The following is a 16,391-nucleotide window of genomic DNA, read 5'->3' on the forward strand; positions in this document are numbered from 1 at the left end:
GAGCAACAAATGTGTCCATTGTGGTGTTATACAACTGAAGAAAGAAGAGGAAATCCAGTGATTGATACAGTTTACAGCCCTCAAGTCATAGGATGAAAGAGAAACATAAAGCGGTGTGTCATCTGCATCAGAATGACAGGATGCGCCGTGCTTCCTAATGATGCAGTTGAGTGGGAGCAGAGGTCCAGGAGAAGAACAACTGTTTCCTTGCATGCTTTCTGTTCACATCTTTGACTCTACATTGTCTTCTGGTTAGAAAAGACAAAAGTCTGATTGCACAAATTTGCTTTTGCCAACTTTAAAAAGGACAGTATAGGTTCTTTGTTTTAAAACGAGCACAAAATTTAAGCACTTTTATTAGAAAAGGCAAGGAAAAGTGGGATCCCTAAAGTACAATAATTTTAAACTGATTGAAATATGCCTGACACGCTGCTTTACTGGGATGAAAGCAGAAATTTGAACAATGTAGCTGCTGAAATCTGGTGTGTTATTAACGTCCAGCCTGACATAGCGTGTGAAACAGTCCTCTCCTCAGTCCTCTTTCCACCACCCCCCTCCATCCGCTTCCTCTTCTTGACTCATCCGGGGCAGGGCTGACCAGAGCAGTTCTTCAGCTGGCAGCTTTAGCATGTGTACAGGAACATAAAGCTCGCCAGTGAAGAACCGCCGTGCATCAGCCATTTAGGGCCTAGGTTGAACGAGCGCTGGGAGTCAGCCAGCACGTGCGAAGGACGGCCCAGTTAAGGCACAAATGGCATTTCTTCTTCCTTCTTGTGCTTCAGGTGCACGTACTCCTGCAGACAGACAAGAGGAGACAGTTTAGCTTCCTCGCTGCTCGAGTGGCACGGGTGTAATGTGGCTTAGTGTCACTTGCTGCACACACACACACACGGCGTGCAGCGGAGCCACTGTGTGTGCGATCAGCTGTGAGTAAACAAGTGAAATGAACTGACATGCAAGAATGGCCGGACATTCACACAAGATCGTGCATCACATTACCAGGAGGGAGACATGCATGAACTGCACATTTCATATCTTTAGATATTCTTATCATAACAAAGCTCACAAAATCATAGACTAGCCCCTAGAAAAAGTACAAAAAAAAAAATTCTGTTTCCCTGGTTATGCAGCATGAGCAGCAGAAAATGAGACTTTCCGTGAAAGCAAAAAATCCTGGAATCCCTTCAGAAATCCAAGTAATTTGATTTTGAAGTCTGTGTGTGTTAATGGTGCGCGATTGTTCAGACCATGTCTAGGAGGTTCTCTTTTTAATGGATTCTGCAGAATAAGATGCTGTAAACTACAGATGAGTTGTTTGTAAATGCAGTTTGACTCGAGTGACTGCTGCAGCAGAATTAGGTTACTGTGGTGTGCCTCTTAAACTGGAGTTCAGGGTGTGTTACCAGGAAGTGCACCAGAAGGAAATGGCATTAGTCCGGGAACATACGTCAAGTGGAATTAAAACTGGAATGCCCACATAAGCACGTGCTTAAATTAGTAATCGTTAAATCATTTACAAAAAAAAAAAAAAAAAACATATAACAAAAAAACCCTAAAGCTTGTGATGAGCCTCCTTAGGTGACCACAAGGGGGCTCTAGAAAGTCCACTGACATACATGAGAGGCAGAAATCTAGAAAAATTACTAAAACTGTAAACCTAGGGCAGCACAGTGGCTTAGAGGTTCCAGCTTTGCTTCCTCGCGTGCGGGTGTTCTGGCTTCTTCACTTATAAAGACATGTACGTTAGTCGAATTGGGAATGCTAAATTGATCGCAGGTTTGCATGCGGGTGTGACTGTTTGTCTATATATGGCCCTGTGATAGATAGATTGGTGTCCTGTCCAGGGTGAACCCAGCCTCTCACCCTGCTTGAGGGAGTGGGGCTCAAGCAATGTCCAAGCATGAACCAGTTCAAACAGCGGTACAAAAATATGGTTTTTTCTGGGTATAGGGAGGAGGAAGGGTAATGAGGGTTAGGGTGTTTTTGTTGTTTGCTTCGGCTTGTAAATATATAGTATTTTGTATGTAAGTAGGTATGTGTAGGTGTATATTTATGTTTGTGTATATATATGTGTATATATGTATATGTGTATATATGTGTATGTTGATGTGTATATTTATGTTTGTGTATATATATGTGTATATATGTATATGTGTATATATGTGTATGTTGATGTGTATATGTATGTGTGTGTATATATATGTATATATATATATATTGATATCGGTTTAGGTGTGTAGGAATTTATGTGTATATGTGGCAAAGGGTATTACTGGTTGTGGGGAAGAAGGGGTAGGGATAAATAAGCTGATGCTTCACCCTACCCCTTTTCGGACATGTTGGGTACACAGTAGGAACTTTTTTGTTGTTGTCTTTACTGATCTATCTTGTAATTGTTGTTGTATCAAATGTTCGAAATAAACAGTTTTCATTCATTCATTCATTCATTCATTCATTCATTCATTCAAATTGAAGCATTATAAAGAAATTAGATAATTTAATTGAAAGTACAATGTAAATAGGGAAGGCGTGGGAAGGTTGTGCTGTTCCTTCAACAGTAGTATGTCTTAGAGGGGCGCCGGTTAGAGAATTCAACAATTTCATCCACACCTTCACAAACGCCAACATTTATGAATTCCTCCGCTGAGGTTACACATTCAGAAAATAATTGTCACAATTGAGCATTTGCTGTTTTTCCAGGGGTGTGTGCGCACACGTTACGTCAATGGTACCAACAAATTTTATATCAGTTGAATAAATGTTATTTGGGGACATTTCTGACTTCAACAATTCAGCCCAGTGCCTTTTGTTGTTGTTGTGGAGAAGCACTGGCGCTTACGTCTTTAGTCTTCATCAATTTATACAGTCTTTTGAATAATGCATAATGCTAGCTTTATGCTAATGACTCAGTTAAGGCCAGCATGACGGAGAAGTCTTACTTTTTATTAACAGCGATGAAATGCCCAACACCTGGTAAAAGTTCTTTACTCATCTGAGGATGTTGGCTTGATGTAGGTACAAGACCGTAAGTACATTTAGGTTGTGTACAAATACAACTTTCCCATTAAACAGGTCTGGTCTGGGAGCATAACCTGGTACCACGCCTCACCCATTCACCACACTACAGAATCATCCTGGAGCCTGGTTGACAACTGGTCCATCCTCATGTCCGTCTATCTGTCCTAGCCAGGTGATACCTGGGTGTCCTTTTGGCCTTTTTTAGTTGCTGGGGTTGCCAACATTGAGGCACCTGCATCCCGGATCATGCCCAGTGGACCGCGCAACGTGACCAAAATGTCGTAGCTAATGTTCCCTCACAATACAAAACAGTGAACTCATTTGAATGTTCCCAAGTAACTTGTCATTTGGCATAAGGTCCAATGGCTCCAATAAAAGCAGCTGCATTAAACGGCAAAATAAAGTATTCTAAATATATAATTTGTTTATAAATGGAAAATTTTCTGGTAGTGTCCGTACTTTTTGGCTTACATTTAGCTTACAAGATTAAAAATAATTAAGATTAAAAATTCTCTACAAGAGTCAAGACAGAAGTCAGACTACCAGAGCAAGAATTTTAGCTGAGGAAGCTTCTGCGATTTGAAGCGAAACGTCCTCATGTCAAGCAACCCAGTCCAGTCGAAGATTCAAACTTCTCTACTAAAGAGTAAAAATACAAAAACTAAATTTCAATTGCATAATCTCCTGCTATCAGAAGTCATTGTTTTATGTACTATGTGAGCTCAAACCCAAACCTGTCCACTAACAGGAGATGCTTCTGATTCTGATTCTCAGGCAGCTCACAAGGCAAACATTCATGTTTTAGCGTGGCGACATCCTCTTGTGGCTAAAACCTCTGATCACTCCGCTATTGCTCAGTTTTTTACAACAATTATTTTTAGAATCATGATACACAATACAGAACTGCAGTCTACCTTTATGGAATTGTGCAATGTGAAATTTAAGATGACATTTTGCCTCGAGTTAGACCTTTGTACTGTCGGCGGTCCCACTTCTGACAGTTTGAAAAATGGCCGCTCGCGCAATAACACAATCCTAAAACAGGTGGCGTCCGTGTTTTCCAAGAATGTAATCTTTTAGTGATTTCAGGGTATTCCGCTGGCGATGAATAACACATGGTCCACATTCCAGCGAAAAGGAGAAGCAGAACATCATCAGGTGTTGAGTGTCCTGTAGTCTGCAGATTGCACAGCAGGGGGTTCGTCCCAAAACTACAGGACTTACGAAGGATTTACAGACACCCCCTCCAGCCAAAATCAATTTGTCTCACACGGCATCAGTGTACAAGTGAGACATGCATGTTACAGTCTGAAAACAAGCACGAATGAGTTTATTTCTCACCTCGTAATAACTTTACACGACTCACAGCTTTTGAAGTAGGTGAGTCAGTGCAGAGAACCTGTAACTCTGCCTGCTGTGACTCGTGACTGCCGTCTAAAGTTTGCATTTCACCAAAGCACTAAATCCACTTATTTGATATTTTTACTGTCAGCTAAAGGAAACATACTTGTGACATGCGAGAATCTTGCTGACTTCCTGATCTCATATATCCCCTTTTTTTTTAAATAATCACCTGAAAATTTACAATTAGGGTCTCAAATATGAGAACAATGAAATGTGTTAAACAGCAGCAAAACAGGTAGATCAGTGGGATGAGGAGTTGAGTTGCCAATATGTAGACTTGGGTTTGATTCCTGGTCATGCTACCTGTCTGTGCACTTGGACAAGACATTTTTGTTCTGCATGATCTCAGTCCATCTGGCTGTAAACGGGTACCAGCCTTGGCTCAGGAAGTAACCTGCATCAGATTGACAGAAGTACCAGTTTCTCATCTCTTTTATGATTCAGAATTTTGGAATAAGCACCAGTTCCAATGGGCCACAGGGTCTACAGTGTATAGGACTTTCTTTTTCAAATAGGGCGGATCTCAGGTTTCCTGTCAGACTCGCCCTTGAAGGTGGGACTAGTGAAGGAACAGCCAAGTGTTGTGCTGTACACAGTCTCTCTAGTCACAGTAGCTTGCAACTCCTTCAGCGTTATTATTTTGTCTTGGTGGCTTCCCTCAATTGTCTCTTTCATGCATGGTCATTCTGGTTTTGAGAACAACCTGCTTTATAGGACACTGAAATATATCTTTGTCATTTAATTGGTGGCGTGTGTATCACATGACATTCATTACTTGTCCCATTGTATGAGTGAGGTCACGAATTGTGCATTTTTTGTCCCATACGTTTTGCTCCATTGCACGCCTCCATTAGCTTTGTGTAAAAATGCTTCCAGTGATATGAAAAAGCTAAATCCAGCAGCTGCAGTGCTCGTGGGGACATCTTTCGTGGCTGTTGACGCACTGTTAGATGAAGAACTGCACATTCTTATCACAATTTTTTTCTTCTGGATTGAACAAAGCAGATGTGTGCTACACAAAGCCCGCTAAGCTCCTCAGCGGCTTTCGCTGAACTCAGCGACGTGTTGTTGACCTGCCTACTGGCCGGAGTGATTTGATACATCCCACTGCCCTCCAATTCCTACTCAGAGAAGAAACACCTCTGTAATTTTAAGTAAAATATAAAATGCTGCAGCTCAATTTAGATGTCATATAAAACAAATAATGAATGTTTTGCATTTGTGCAATGGAAAGAGTATTTGCATGAATTGGAAGATGGAATGTGCCATTCAATGAGACTGGTTTACTGTCAACTCATGCAAATATTGTTACTGTTTCTATACTAGACAGACCTATCATACATGTTCAATTTCTGAATACTCTGTAACTGATGTCCACGTGATGTTACCCTTGAAATCAACTCTTCAACTTTAAAAGTTGAGTTAAAAAAATTTGGACGAGTTGAAACATTTAAAAGTTACTTAAAATAATGACAAAAAAAAAAAAAACATGCATGATGCATTAAGCACTACAGCCAGTTGTCCGATTACTTTTGGTCCCTTAAACAATTGCAAAGTGCTGCAATTCACAATGCATGGTGTATTTGTTAATCATTGCTGGAAATGAAGCCTGTTGTGTCACCATTTACAGCTTAATTGAGGAGGGGCACAAGAAAATGGGTCAAATCTAGGCTCGAGTCTCCCATGTGCCTTCTGGCAATCCGTAGCTCAAATTTCACATCTTTTTAAGAAAATCCTTCTCTGCTCGACTCCTGACTATGAAGCTTTATAACAAATATGTACATATGACTTTATTGTGTCTTTAGGAAATTCTTCAGAATACCCATTCTAAACATCACCTCTGGATAAACTATGACCGTGTCTGTGCCCTTGACGTTTAACAGATTTTTCTCAAAGCGAATCACTGTCCTTGGCAAACTCTCAAGCATTCCACCAGCTTGAGTTCAATTCAGATATTTTGTTCTCTGTCTCTCACTTGCACACACCGCTGAAAACCAACATGTACTACTGGGAGAGGTGATGGTTTATTGGTTAAGCGTTGGGCTTCAGACCAGAGGATCCTCAGTTCAAAACCCAGCCATACCAGAAAATCACAAAGGTCTTTAATCCCCAAGCTGCTCCCATTGTGTAGTGAACGTCTTGTGTGGCAGCATCCTGACATCGATGTGCGAGTGTGTCTGTGTGAATTGGTGAATGTGAGGCATCATTGTAAAGCGCTTTGACCGTCTGATGCAGATGGAAAAGCACTATATAAATGCAGTGCATTTACTATGGGTGTAAAAAAAAAAGTTATAAGTTGTCAGTTGTCACATGCCCAGCACCCCCTGTAGGCCAACATGATCATTTCCAGTGAAGTAGACGAACACACAGCTGCAGTTGGTGTCACAGCTTCAAAGTAAAACCGAGTGGTTAGTTTCACAGCGTGCCACTCCCTCCTCAGACGGACTGTGTCTTTATGTTCTCAGTGACAGTCACTGTGCAGCCCCTGAACCTTCTGCTGTGCCACACATCCTTCACTTTTTTTTTTTTGTCTTTTCCGTGTCCTCTCCACCCTCTCTCCAATCAGACTGTCCTGCATTCCTAACATTCCAGCTGTGTATGTTAGAAATTCCACCCGGCTGCTGTGGGCTCGTGCAGTCTCTTGCCCTCCTTCTTTTCCGTCCCTCTATCCTTCAACCATCCACTCTCAGTCTTCTCTTCCACATCTGGTCTGCACCAGACGGTACAGTGCGGTGCAGTGGAACGAAGCAGACGTGGCTCCTCTGTCGTCTTCTTTGCTTTTCTTTCTCTTGCTGTTTTCACACCTCAAGTCACCGGCTTTGTCTTTTTCTCGCCATCTCATTCAAGCGGGGAGAGTCGGGCTGAACCACATAACAACGGGCGTCCGAGGCCTTGAGACAGGCTTAGAGTAATGTCAAAGATAACATACAGACTCGTGCACAAAAGACACCACTTGTCTGCCAAAGGAGACGTGCGTTCTATACCACAGCACAGGGGATAAGAAAGAGGAATGATACGCCACAGTCTAGAGAGCAGGATGTGCGTGACAGAGAGAAAGAAGAATAATGATGTGCAAACAGGCGGGTGCGAGTCAAAAATGGGTGCAAAATAAAGAGGAACTAGAAGGCACTCAGTGAGCGCGTACCTCCGCCGAGGCCACGTGTTGCTTTAAAGAACCTCTGTAGCGTGGATCCAAACTATCTTCTAGATAGAATTTTAAAAGACCCTCATTATCCATCTGATAACCAAATGTCATCAACATCCTCTCACAAGTGCCAAATGTTCTTCTGGACCTCAGTTCCACAATATATTCCGGATCGCCTCTAACATGATCACCAAACTTAAACGTGTTCTCTACTTTTTCAGTTAACCCGCTATGAGACAAACAGGCAAACAAATGCTGTTCAAAACATTACCTCCTTGGCAGAAATAACTGACAATTTAAAGGAGTCATGCTGAAATCAGGATTTGCCCTTTTTTTTGTTTGTTGGGATTTCGTGTTCAACATCCGAGAACTGTGTCAAGTTTATTTGTGTATATGTAGAAGGTACACTGTTATAAGCAACAATTATTTTGAAATGCCTTGTTTTAGACTCGTGTGACATACATCACAATAGAACTCCTGCCTTCTCTGTGAGACACGCCCACTGATCTGGTCTGGGCATCGTCAGCGCCTTGGCAATACCATGTTGCAACTGTGCACACCTGCTAGATTTCTGACGTGTCGCTTGTGTCTTGGGGTGTGCACGTTTCCTGTTTGTGTGTGCTATTTATGTTGATTAAAAACACAATGTTAAAATGAAATTTGTAGAGATATCAACTGAATGTTAAACCGGTGTGCACGATTTCATTTACTTTACAAACATATGCAGGCAAACAAAATTTGGTGATTTTAAATGTAATTGTTACTGAACAGTTATATGCACAGATTTTGACCACATTTTACTAAAGTTTTCGTAAAAGTTCTTCGGAGAGAATGTTGTGCCATGAAGCTCTGTGCAGTACGGGACAGTGGGCAGCTTGGTAAGAGTTTGTGCTCCTGAAACAGCTGTGTGCTTCACCTCTCAGCTGCCTAGCAACAATGCAAATTGCCTTCTCTTAAATTATCGGGGTTGGGATAATGGTTCATATTTAATTTCTCAATAAGCCATAAAAAGTCTTCAAATTTAAAGAATATGTCCAGATCTGTGCAACATATGCTACATGGAACAGTGATAACTGTCCTCATGGCTGCCACCTACTGTTTTGGAGAATATTGCAACAGTAAGTGCACGAGTACAAAAGCTTTTCACTTCATGAGGCGTCACGAGTAGAAGCATAAACTGTGCTTCAAGTGCACCACTTGTGCATCTATGCATGATTTTTTTTTTCTGTGAATGTTAAAGCTACAGTGTGTAGAATTTAGTGACATCTAGTGGTGAGGTTGCAGGTTGCATTATGCTGCCGTCATGATTCTGTTTCCCATCATATATTTGTTTCTTTAGTGTCAGGAATTCACGATTGTTTGCCTTCTCTTGTGATTAGCATTATGTGTGATCCTGCAGTTTACAAAAATTTGGTTTGTCAAACTTGTTAGCCTATATTAGCAACTAGTAGATCGTGTATAGGGGAGCAACCACTGCTTCTTCTTCTCCCCCCCCCCAATCATCTTCCAGCTGCACTGCATAATGTGAAAGGCAAAGCAAGTGTGGCCAGTTTGGGCTACTGTATCAACATGGCTGTGCAGCATGGCGGCCTCCATGAGGGGGCCCACTCCCATGTAGATATGATGGGCTCATTCTAAGCTTATGAAAACATATTGATTCAAAGCTGTAGGTAATTAAAAATGAGTGAACAGATAGTTATGAATGCTATATTCCATTTCTGCTAATAAAGACCAATCAATTCTGCACACTGTAGCTTTAATATGTTTTTTTCAGGCACTTGACCTCCAGCAGCTTGGTGAAACAGTACATAATACATCTCCTTTATCACTGCCTGAAAAGGCCTTTTCAAAAGATGTGCCACAGGAGACACCGAAAGAAGTAATTATAGGCAAAAAGGAAAAAAAACTGAAAAATGACAGACTAGAACAAAGAGCAGTCCAAAAAAAAAAAAAAAAAAAAAAACAGGCCATAAGATGAAGAGTTTAAGCTCACTGGTGGACAAGATGTCAGCGCTGTATCTGCCACAAAGACAAAAACAAAGCCGTCACCACACCCGCTGCCCTCCTGTTTGACCTTTTATGCTTCAGGCCACGATGCCGTGTGAGAATAGCACATGAGGCGATGAGATAAGATACTTCAATTGTTAGTCTGACGGTGCATGCTTGTTTTTGCATCCCATTACTGTCAGCGGAGAGACAAGTCTGAAAAATAAGACGGCACAGCAGAATTACAAATACAACGCAATGCGAAAACATCCTCGGCCGTATGAGCAGTCTTCTTTATCATTTGCAGTTGTGTAACTGGTATCCCAGTGCAAGGTATATATACCCCTTAACACCTGAATTTATATAGCTGTATATAAAAAAAATGTTTTGTTTGTGTTTTTGCCTTTAAGTAGATGGTAAATAATGTTGAGATTATTAATTTCACTTTTGCACAAAAAATAAATAGTAATTTTGGTATTTTGGTAATGACTTTATGTTATAATGTTATAATAATAATAATAATGGTATGTTGCATATCTGAGTCAAATATTGTAGCATATATGCGACAATAGGCGTTAAGGGGATATATATATATATATATATATATATATATATATATATATATATATATATATATATATATATATTAATCATTTATTGTTATTTACGTTAATTATTAAGATCCTATTGTCTTATGTACAATTTGAACATGTTAAAGCCCCTCAATCAGTCAATCATAAACACTATTTATGCGTTAGCGGCGGCTGCAGGAGGGCATCCATGTGCGGCGCACATACATGAGCTTTTGACATTAGTGGAAGTTAGCTCCAGAGATGTTATCAGGTTACAAAAACAGTGTTTTCAGTTTTTAGAAGTGTTTATTTCTTGCTAGCTTTTATATAATATATGACAAAGAGGTTATACTTACAACTAAAAGAAATGGACATCCACAAAATGTCTTGTAAATCACTTTAGAGGTGTTATCAGGTTCCAAAAACAGCATTTTCAGTTTTAGAAGTGTTTATTTCTCACTAGCTTTTACATAATATAAGACATGATGTTATATTTACACACATATGAAACAGAGTTTGCAGCTCGCCAGACCTGCCACTGATGTCAGGGTCCTGCTCTACTCTGACTGGCTGTCATCCCCGCCCTCAAAAAAAGGAACAGAATGAAACAGAATGTGTCTTTTATCCTCTTACAATACCTCTTAATATAAATCAAGGTTAGCCATCTTTGAACTTGTCCATGGTCTGTGTCCCAAGAATGTTCCCTGTGAATTTGAAGAGTCTGGCAGTAATAAGACTGGACTTATGCTGAGCACACGGACGGACGGACACAAAGTCTTTGCAATGCCCAATGACCATATTTGATGGCCATCGGGTAAAAATCTAAGTGAAAGCAACAGTAAAAAATGATGCACATCTGCTGCATGAGTTCAGGTACATTGCTGTGCTGTGGGTGTGGTCCGGTTGGAAAGTGTTTACACCCAGAATGGAGTCTGTAATACAGACTGATCATTTTAGGCCAGGAATGGGGACAAACACAGGGAAAGGGCGGCGGCTTTGGCAACACTCATCCCAGTTCAGGGAGCTGTTCTCATTTACTGGAATTATCACGAGCACTTGAAGTATTCATGCGAGTTCATAATATCCTGAAAAATAAGGCTGCTGAGCCTGTCCCGAGGCAGCACAACACAGCTTTTTTTTTTTAATAAACATACACAGAACACATCCCTTCTTGCCCCATCCTCCCTCAAGGAGGCACACAGATTGAAGGCTGTAACCCGGTTGTGCAAGATGGCTTCACTTCTGCAAATGTAAGCAATAAAACAACTGAATTGCTGATTTTCTTTCTTTTTTTTTTTTGCCTGAATACAGGACAAAGCATGCACAAACAAGACGTCAGTCACCACAAAAAGTTGCATTTTAACAGACACCCTTGCGGTTGCTATGCGATCCACAGTGACATTGTGGCTTATGTCACACTCTTGAGTTACAGCAGCACAAATGCAGCTCGTGACACAGCCCCAATATGCATTCCTGCTCCTACCTCAAGCTGTACAATTATGTAAGGCGGCACACGGTCACTATATTATCATGAAGACTTTTATTACAACTGCAGAACAACATTTATACACCCCGGTGTGTGCAGGATGTGCAAATAAAGAACTGTTGATGTGCAAGCTTCCAATCCTGCAAGAATACTTCACACTCCCACAAACCCACTGGTGTTTATAAATTTATCTTGAAAAATTTTCCATCTCTGACTCCACTGCATTTCTCAGAAATGACTCAGCCGGTTATCTTCCTGATTTTTCACCTACTCCCTACTCCAGCTCGGGCTCTGCTGCGGCCTACGATGAACTCAGCAAATGTTAAGCAGCTTTGAGCTGTCACACTTTTGGAGAAACTCACTTTGTGCTGGTGTGGAAATCCAAAAACCTTTTTTTTCCCCCCCCCCTGGACGGATGGCAACAATTATCCAAAACACTTCAACTTTGTAAACTCAAGTCACTCTGGAGAAAAGTGTGAATCTTCACAGTGTGTGTGTGTGTGTGTCGTACCTTTTTTGAAGAAGGAGACACACCTTGAATGCATAATTTAAAAGGCACTAGATTGAGCTTTTGTGCGTGATTGCGCGTGCACGTCCTCGTCTGCCATCCAAAATACTGCTCAAGCTTTTTTTGGTGTGGTGTCAAATCTCTGGGGTTTGCAGAATTCCTCTCAGCGGGCCTGGCTGCACGCAGGCCTTTTACGCATGTGACGATGTGGGCAAATCTGCCGCTGAAGGGGTAAAAAAGACCGAATCTACTTGAATAAAGTCGTTTTCTCCACTTGCTGAGGAAAGTGGGTCATCGGAGCGCCACGGGCTAAAAGCAGGCTGACAGGAACGAGCATGTAGCCAGCAGAAACACACACGCGCGCACACACACACACAGTGCCGCCGGTAACGCGCCCCACCTTGACCACCGGCCGGCTCGGCGCAGCGGATCTGTCGGTCCGGAGGAGTTCAGGCTGCCTCACCCTCTGACCGCAGGAGTGCGGTGTCTTTGGTGCGTCCGCGATTCTAAACCATCTGGCAACATTTCTGTCTGGTAAAAGGAGGCGAGGAGACTTTTGGAGCGCAGCACACGGCGGAAAACCCAGCGCAGGACTTCAGCCCCTTTTACACAACTCTCTCTCTCTCGCTCTCTCTCTCTCTCTTTCTGTGTCTCTCTGTGTCACGCACGCACACACACCCAGCCGGCACTCCGATCAGCTGGCAGCGTGATGACGCAGGCAGCCACGAGAGACGGACGTCACAAGTGGCTCTGCTGTGACGCGTGCACACACACGCCCTGGTTCCAGCAGGCGGATCAGCGTGTCGTTCAGACGTACTGTGATTTTAGAACATGACTCAGGTTGCACACGGTCGTGCACACACAAGTTTACATACACTAAGGCTAAAAAAACATTTCCAACGCTGTCTTCTTCCCCTACATAAGTAAGTCCCTTCGGCTGCTCCCTTGTTTGCACTCGGGGTCGCCACAGCAAATCCAAGGTGGATCTGCATGTTGAATTGGCACAGGTTTTACGCCGGATGCCCTTCCTGACGTAACTTCACATGGAGAAATGTGGCAGGGGTGGGATTTGAACCGGAAACCTTCTGCACTCAAACCAAGTGTACTAACCACTTGGCCACCACCTTCTCCTACATATGTATCAAACAATATGTGCATTAAGTCAGCCAGAATGTTTATTTCTTATAAATAATAGCAACAATATTAGTGGCGTGGAAAATGGGAAAATTCATGCAAATGGTGATACAAGTGTAGCAAGATGAAGTCCAGATTGAAAAGACATTCCCACTAACTTGGCTAACAGGGAATTCCCCTCCATTGTGACCGTAGGACCTTTGTGGCCGGGACGGCAGTGGGATCGAACCCCCCTACCGCTCACATTAAAGACCAGAACTCTACCAGGTCAGCCACAGGGGAATTCCCCATTAGTCAAGCTAGCGGGAATGTCTTTTTGATCCGGACTTCATCTTGCTACACAAGGATCAAATTTGGCACAATTGTTCATTGGGACATGGTCTTCAAATTTGCCCAATGTGATGCACAAAAAAAAAAAAAAAAAAATCCACGATGGCATCCATTTTTCAAGATGGCTGCCATAATAAACCCGCTGAAAGGCTTACTTTTGCTCAGTTATACTCTTAATTACACTTACAATGATATGTATACTGGTCATAATGTGTATGATCTTTTTTCTTTACTGGCCACTTTAGAATTCAAGATGGTGGCCATTTCTTTCAAGATGGCTGCCAAAGACACATGAAAATAAAAAACAAACGACTAGGGATGGGTATCAAGAACCGGTTCCTTTCAGGTATCACTAAGAAATGATTCGATCCACCGACATCAATAAGCTTTTTGCTTAACGATTCCCTTATCGGTCCTTCAGAGTGGCCGTTGTTTTGGTGGTGTTTGTCAGGAAAATGATCATTTCTCTACATTGATTACAGACCTGCAGCGCGGCTTTGCTTTGAACCTTGAACCAAAGTATTCACAGCCTTTGCCCTGAATCTCAAAACTGAGCTCAGTTGCATCCTGTTTCCACTGATCATCCTTGACATGTTTTTACAGCTTAATTGGAATCCATCTGGGGTAAATTCAGGAAGTAAGTAAGTAAGGTTTATTTGTACAGCACCTATCAAGATAAAATCACAAAGTGCTTTATAGTGAAAAAATTAAATAGAAACACAGGAATTATAAACAGCAGTAACATGAAACTAATTAAAGCAAGTCTGTAGAAGTTGGTCTTGAGCTTCTCTTTAAAAGTTCCAGCAGAGTCCACAGAATGTAGATGCAGTGACAGCGCGTTCCACAGTTTGGAAGCCACAACCACAAATGTACAGTCTCCTTTTGGTCCTCAACCTTGACCTAGGAACCTAGGAACAGCCAACAGGTTGTGGTCTGAGGATCTCGGAGGTCTGCTTGTTACATAAGGCTGCAAGAGTTCACTGATGTAGAGCGGCATTTGACCGTGCAGAACTCTAAAAGCCATCACCAATATTTTAAATTGCTGATCTGAATGGGGTGCCAGTGCAAAGAGGACATAGTGGGTGTTACATGAGACCTCCTACATGACCTTGTAAGAAGCCTTGCAGCTGCATTCTGCACCATTTGTAAGCGATCCAGAGAAGACTTACTAAGGCTAGGGAACAGCAAATTACAATAGTCAATAGGTGATGAAATAAAAGTATGGATGATCATTTCCAGCTCAGCTTGAGACACAATGTTTCTAAGGAGGGCAGTGTTCTGTAAATGGAAGAAGCAAGACTGCACAAGACAGGTAACATGTGTGTCATGTTGAATAGACATGATTTGGAAAGGCACATACCTGTCTACATATATAATGTCCCACAGTTGACAGTGCATGTTAGAGCACAAACCAAGCATGAAGTCAAAGGAATTGTTTCAGAGGACAAGAATCCTGTCTCAGAGGTCTAGAGACCTCTGAGACAGGATTGTCTTGATGCACAAATCTGGTGAGGGTACAAAAACATTTCTGCTGCTTTGAAGGTTCCAATGAGCACAGTGGCATCATCCATAAATGGAACAAGTTCTATCCATCAGGACTCTTCCTAGACCTGGCCGCTTGTTTAAACTGAGTGATCTGGGGAGAAGGACCTTAGTCAGGGAGGTGACCAAGAACCCGATGGTCACTTTGTCAGAGCTCCAGCATTCCTCTGAGGAGAGAGGAGAACCTTCCAGAAGGACAACCATCTCTGCAGCAATTCACCAATCAGGCCTATATGGTAGAGTGGCCAGACGGAAGGCACTTCTTAGTAAAAAGGACATGACAGACCACCTGGAGTTTGTGAAAAGGCACCTGAAGGACTCTCAGACCATGAGAAACAAAATTCTCTGGTCTGATGAGACATACATTGAACTCTTTCACATTAATGCCAGGCATCATGTTTGGAGGAAACCAGGCACCATCCCTACAGTGAAGCATGGTGGTGGCAGCATCATGCTGTGGGGATGTTTTTCAGCAGCAGGAACTGGGACACTAGTCAGGATTGAGTGAAAGATGAATGCAGCAATTTACAGAGACATCCTGGATGAAAACCTGCTCCAGAGTGCTCTTGACCTCAGACTGGGGCAACTGTTCATCTTTCAGCAGGACAATGAGACTAAGCACACAGCCAAGATATCAAAGGAGTCAGCCAGAACCAGCCAGAACCCAGACCTAAATGTGATTGAATATCTCTGGAGAGATCTGAAAATGGCTGTACACCAACGCTCCCCATCCAACCTGATGGAGGTTAAGAGGTGCTGCACAAATGAATGTACAAAAACTGCTCAAAGATAGGTGCACCAAGACTGTGGCATCATATTCAAGAAGACTTGAGGCTGTAATTACTGCATCAACAAAGTATTGAGCAAAGTGTGTGAATACTTGGGTACATGTGATTTATTAGTTGTTGTTTTTTTAAATAAATTTGCCAAAATTAAAAAAATAATCTTTTTTCTTGTTGTCATTATGGGGTGTTGTGACTAGAATTTTGAGGAAAAAAATTAATTTACTCCATTTTGGAATAAGGCTGCAAAATAACAAAACTTGGAAAAAGTGAAGTGCTGTCAATACTTTCTGGATGCACTGTAGCACCAAATCACAACAAAGCTGCCCCAAGGCACTTCACATGGATAAACAATGTAACAATGTTGTATTAACTTTACCAGATTCTGTTGTATTGTAGAACATTTATTCAGAATTGTGTATTATTCTCAAAAACATCCACAGCCTTTAAAATGTTGTGTAAATAATAACAGGAAAACGTTTGT

At 41.9% G+C, this 16,391-nt stretch overlaps 1 long non-coding RNA gene across 2 annotated transcripts; it reads right to left on the minus strand.

The window, feature by feature from the left end:
- Positions 1–272: 272 nt before the first annotated feature.
- On the minus strand, positions 273–12,760 carry LOC117517208. Of its 2 annotated transcripts, XR_004562681.1 has the most exons (3): positions 12,731–12,760; positions 12,520–12,585; positions 273–794 (listed from the first exon to the last, which is right to left on the minus strand). It is a non-coding gene; the product is annotated as an uncharacterized LOC117517208 (long non-coding RNA). The 2 variants fall into 2 exon arrangements; XR_004562680.1 differs by lacking the exon at positions 12,731–12,760 and having other exon boundaries at positions 12,520–12,722.
- Between the last annotated feature and the right edge of the window lie 3,631 nt (positions 12,761–16,391).

This window comes from Thalassophryne amazonica, chromosome 9 (genome assembly GCF_902500255.1).
Source record: "Thalassophryne amazonica chromosome 9, fThaAma1.1, whole genome shotgun sequence".
NCBI lineage: Eukaryota > Metazoa > Chordata > Actinopteri > Batrachoidiformes > Batrachoididae > Thalassophryne > Thalassophryne amazonica.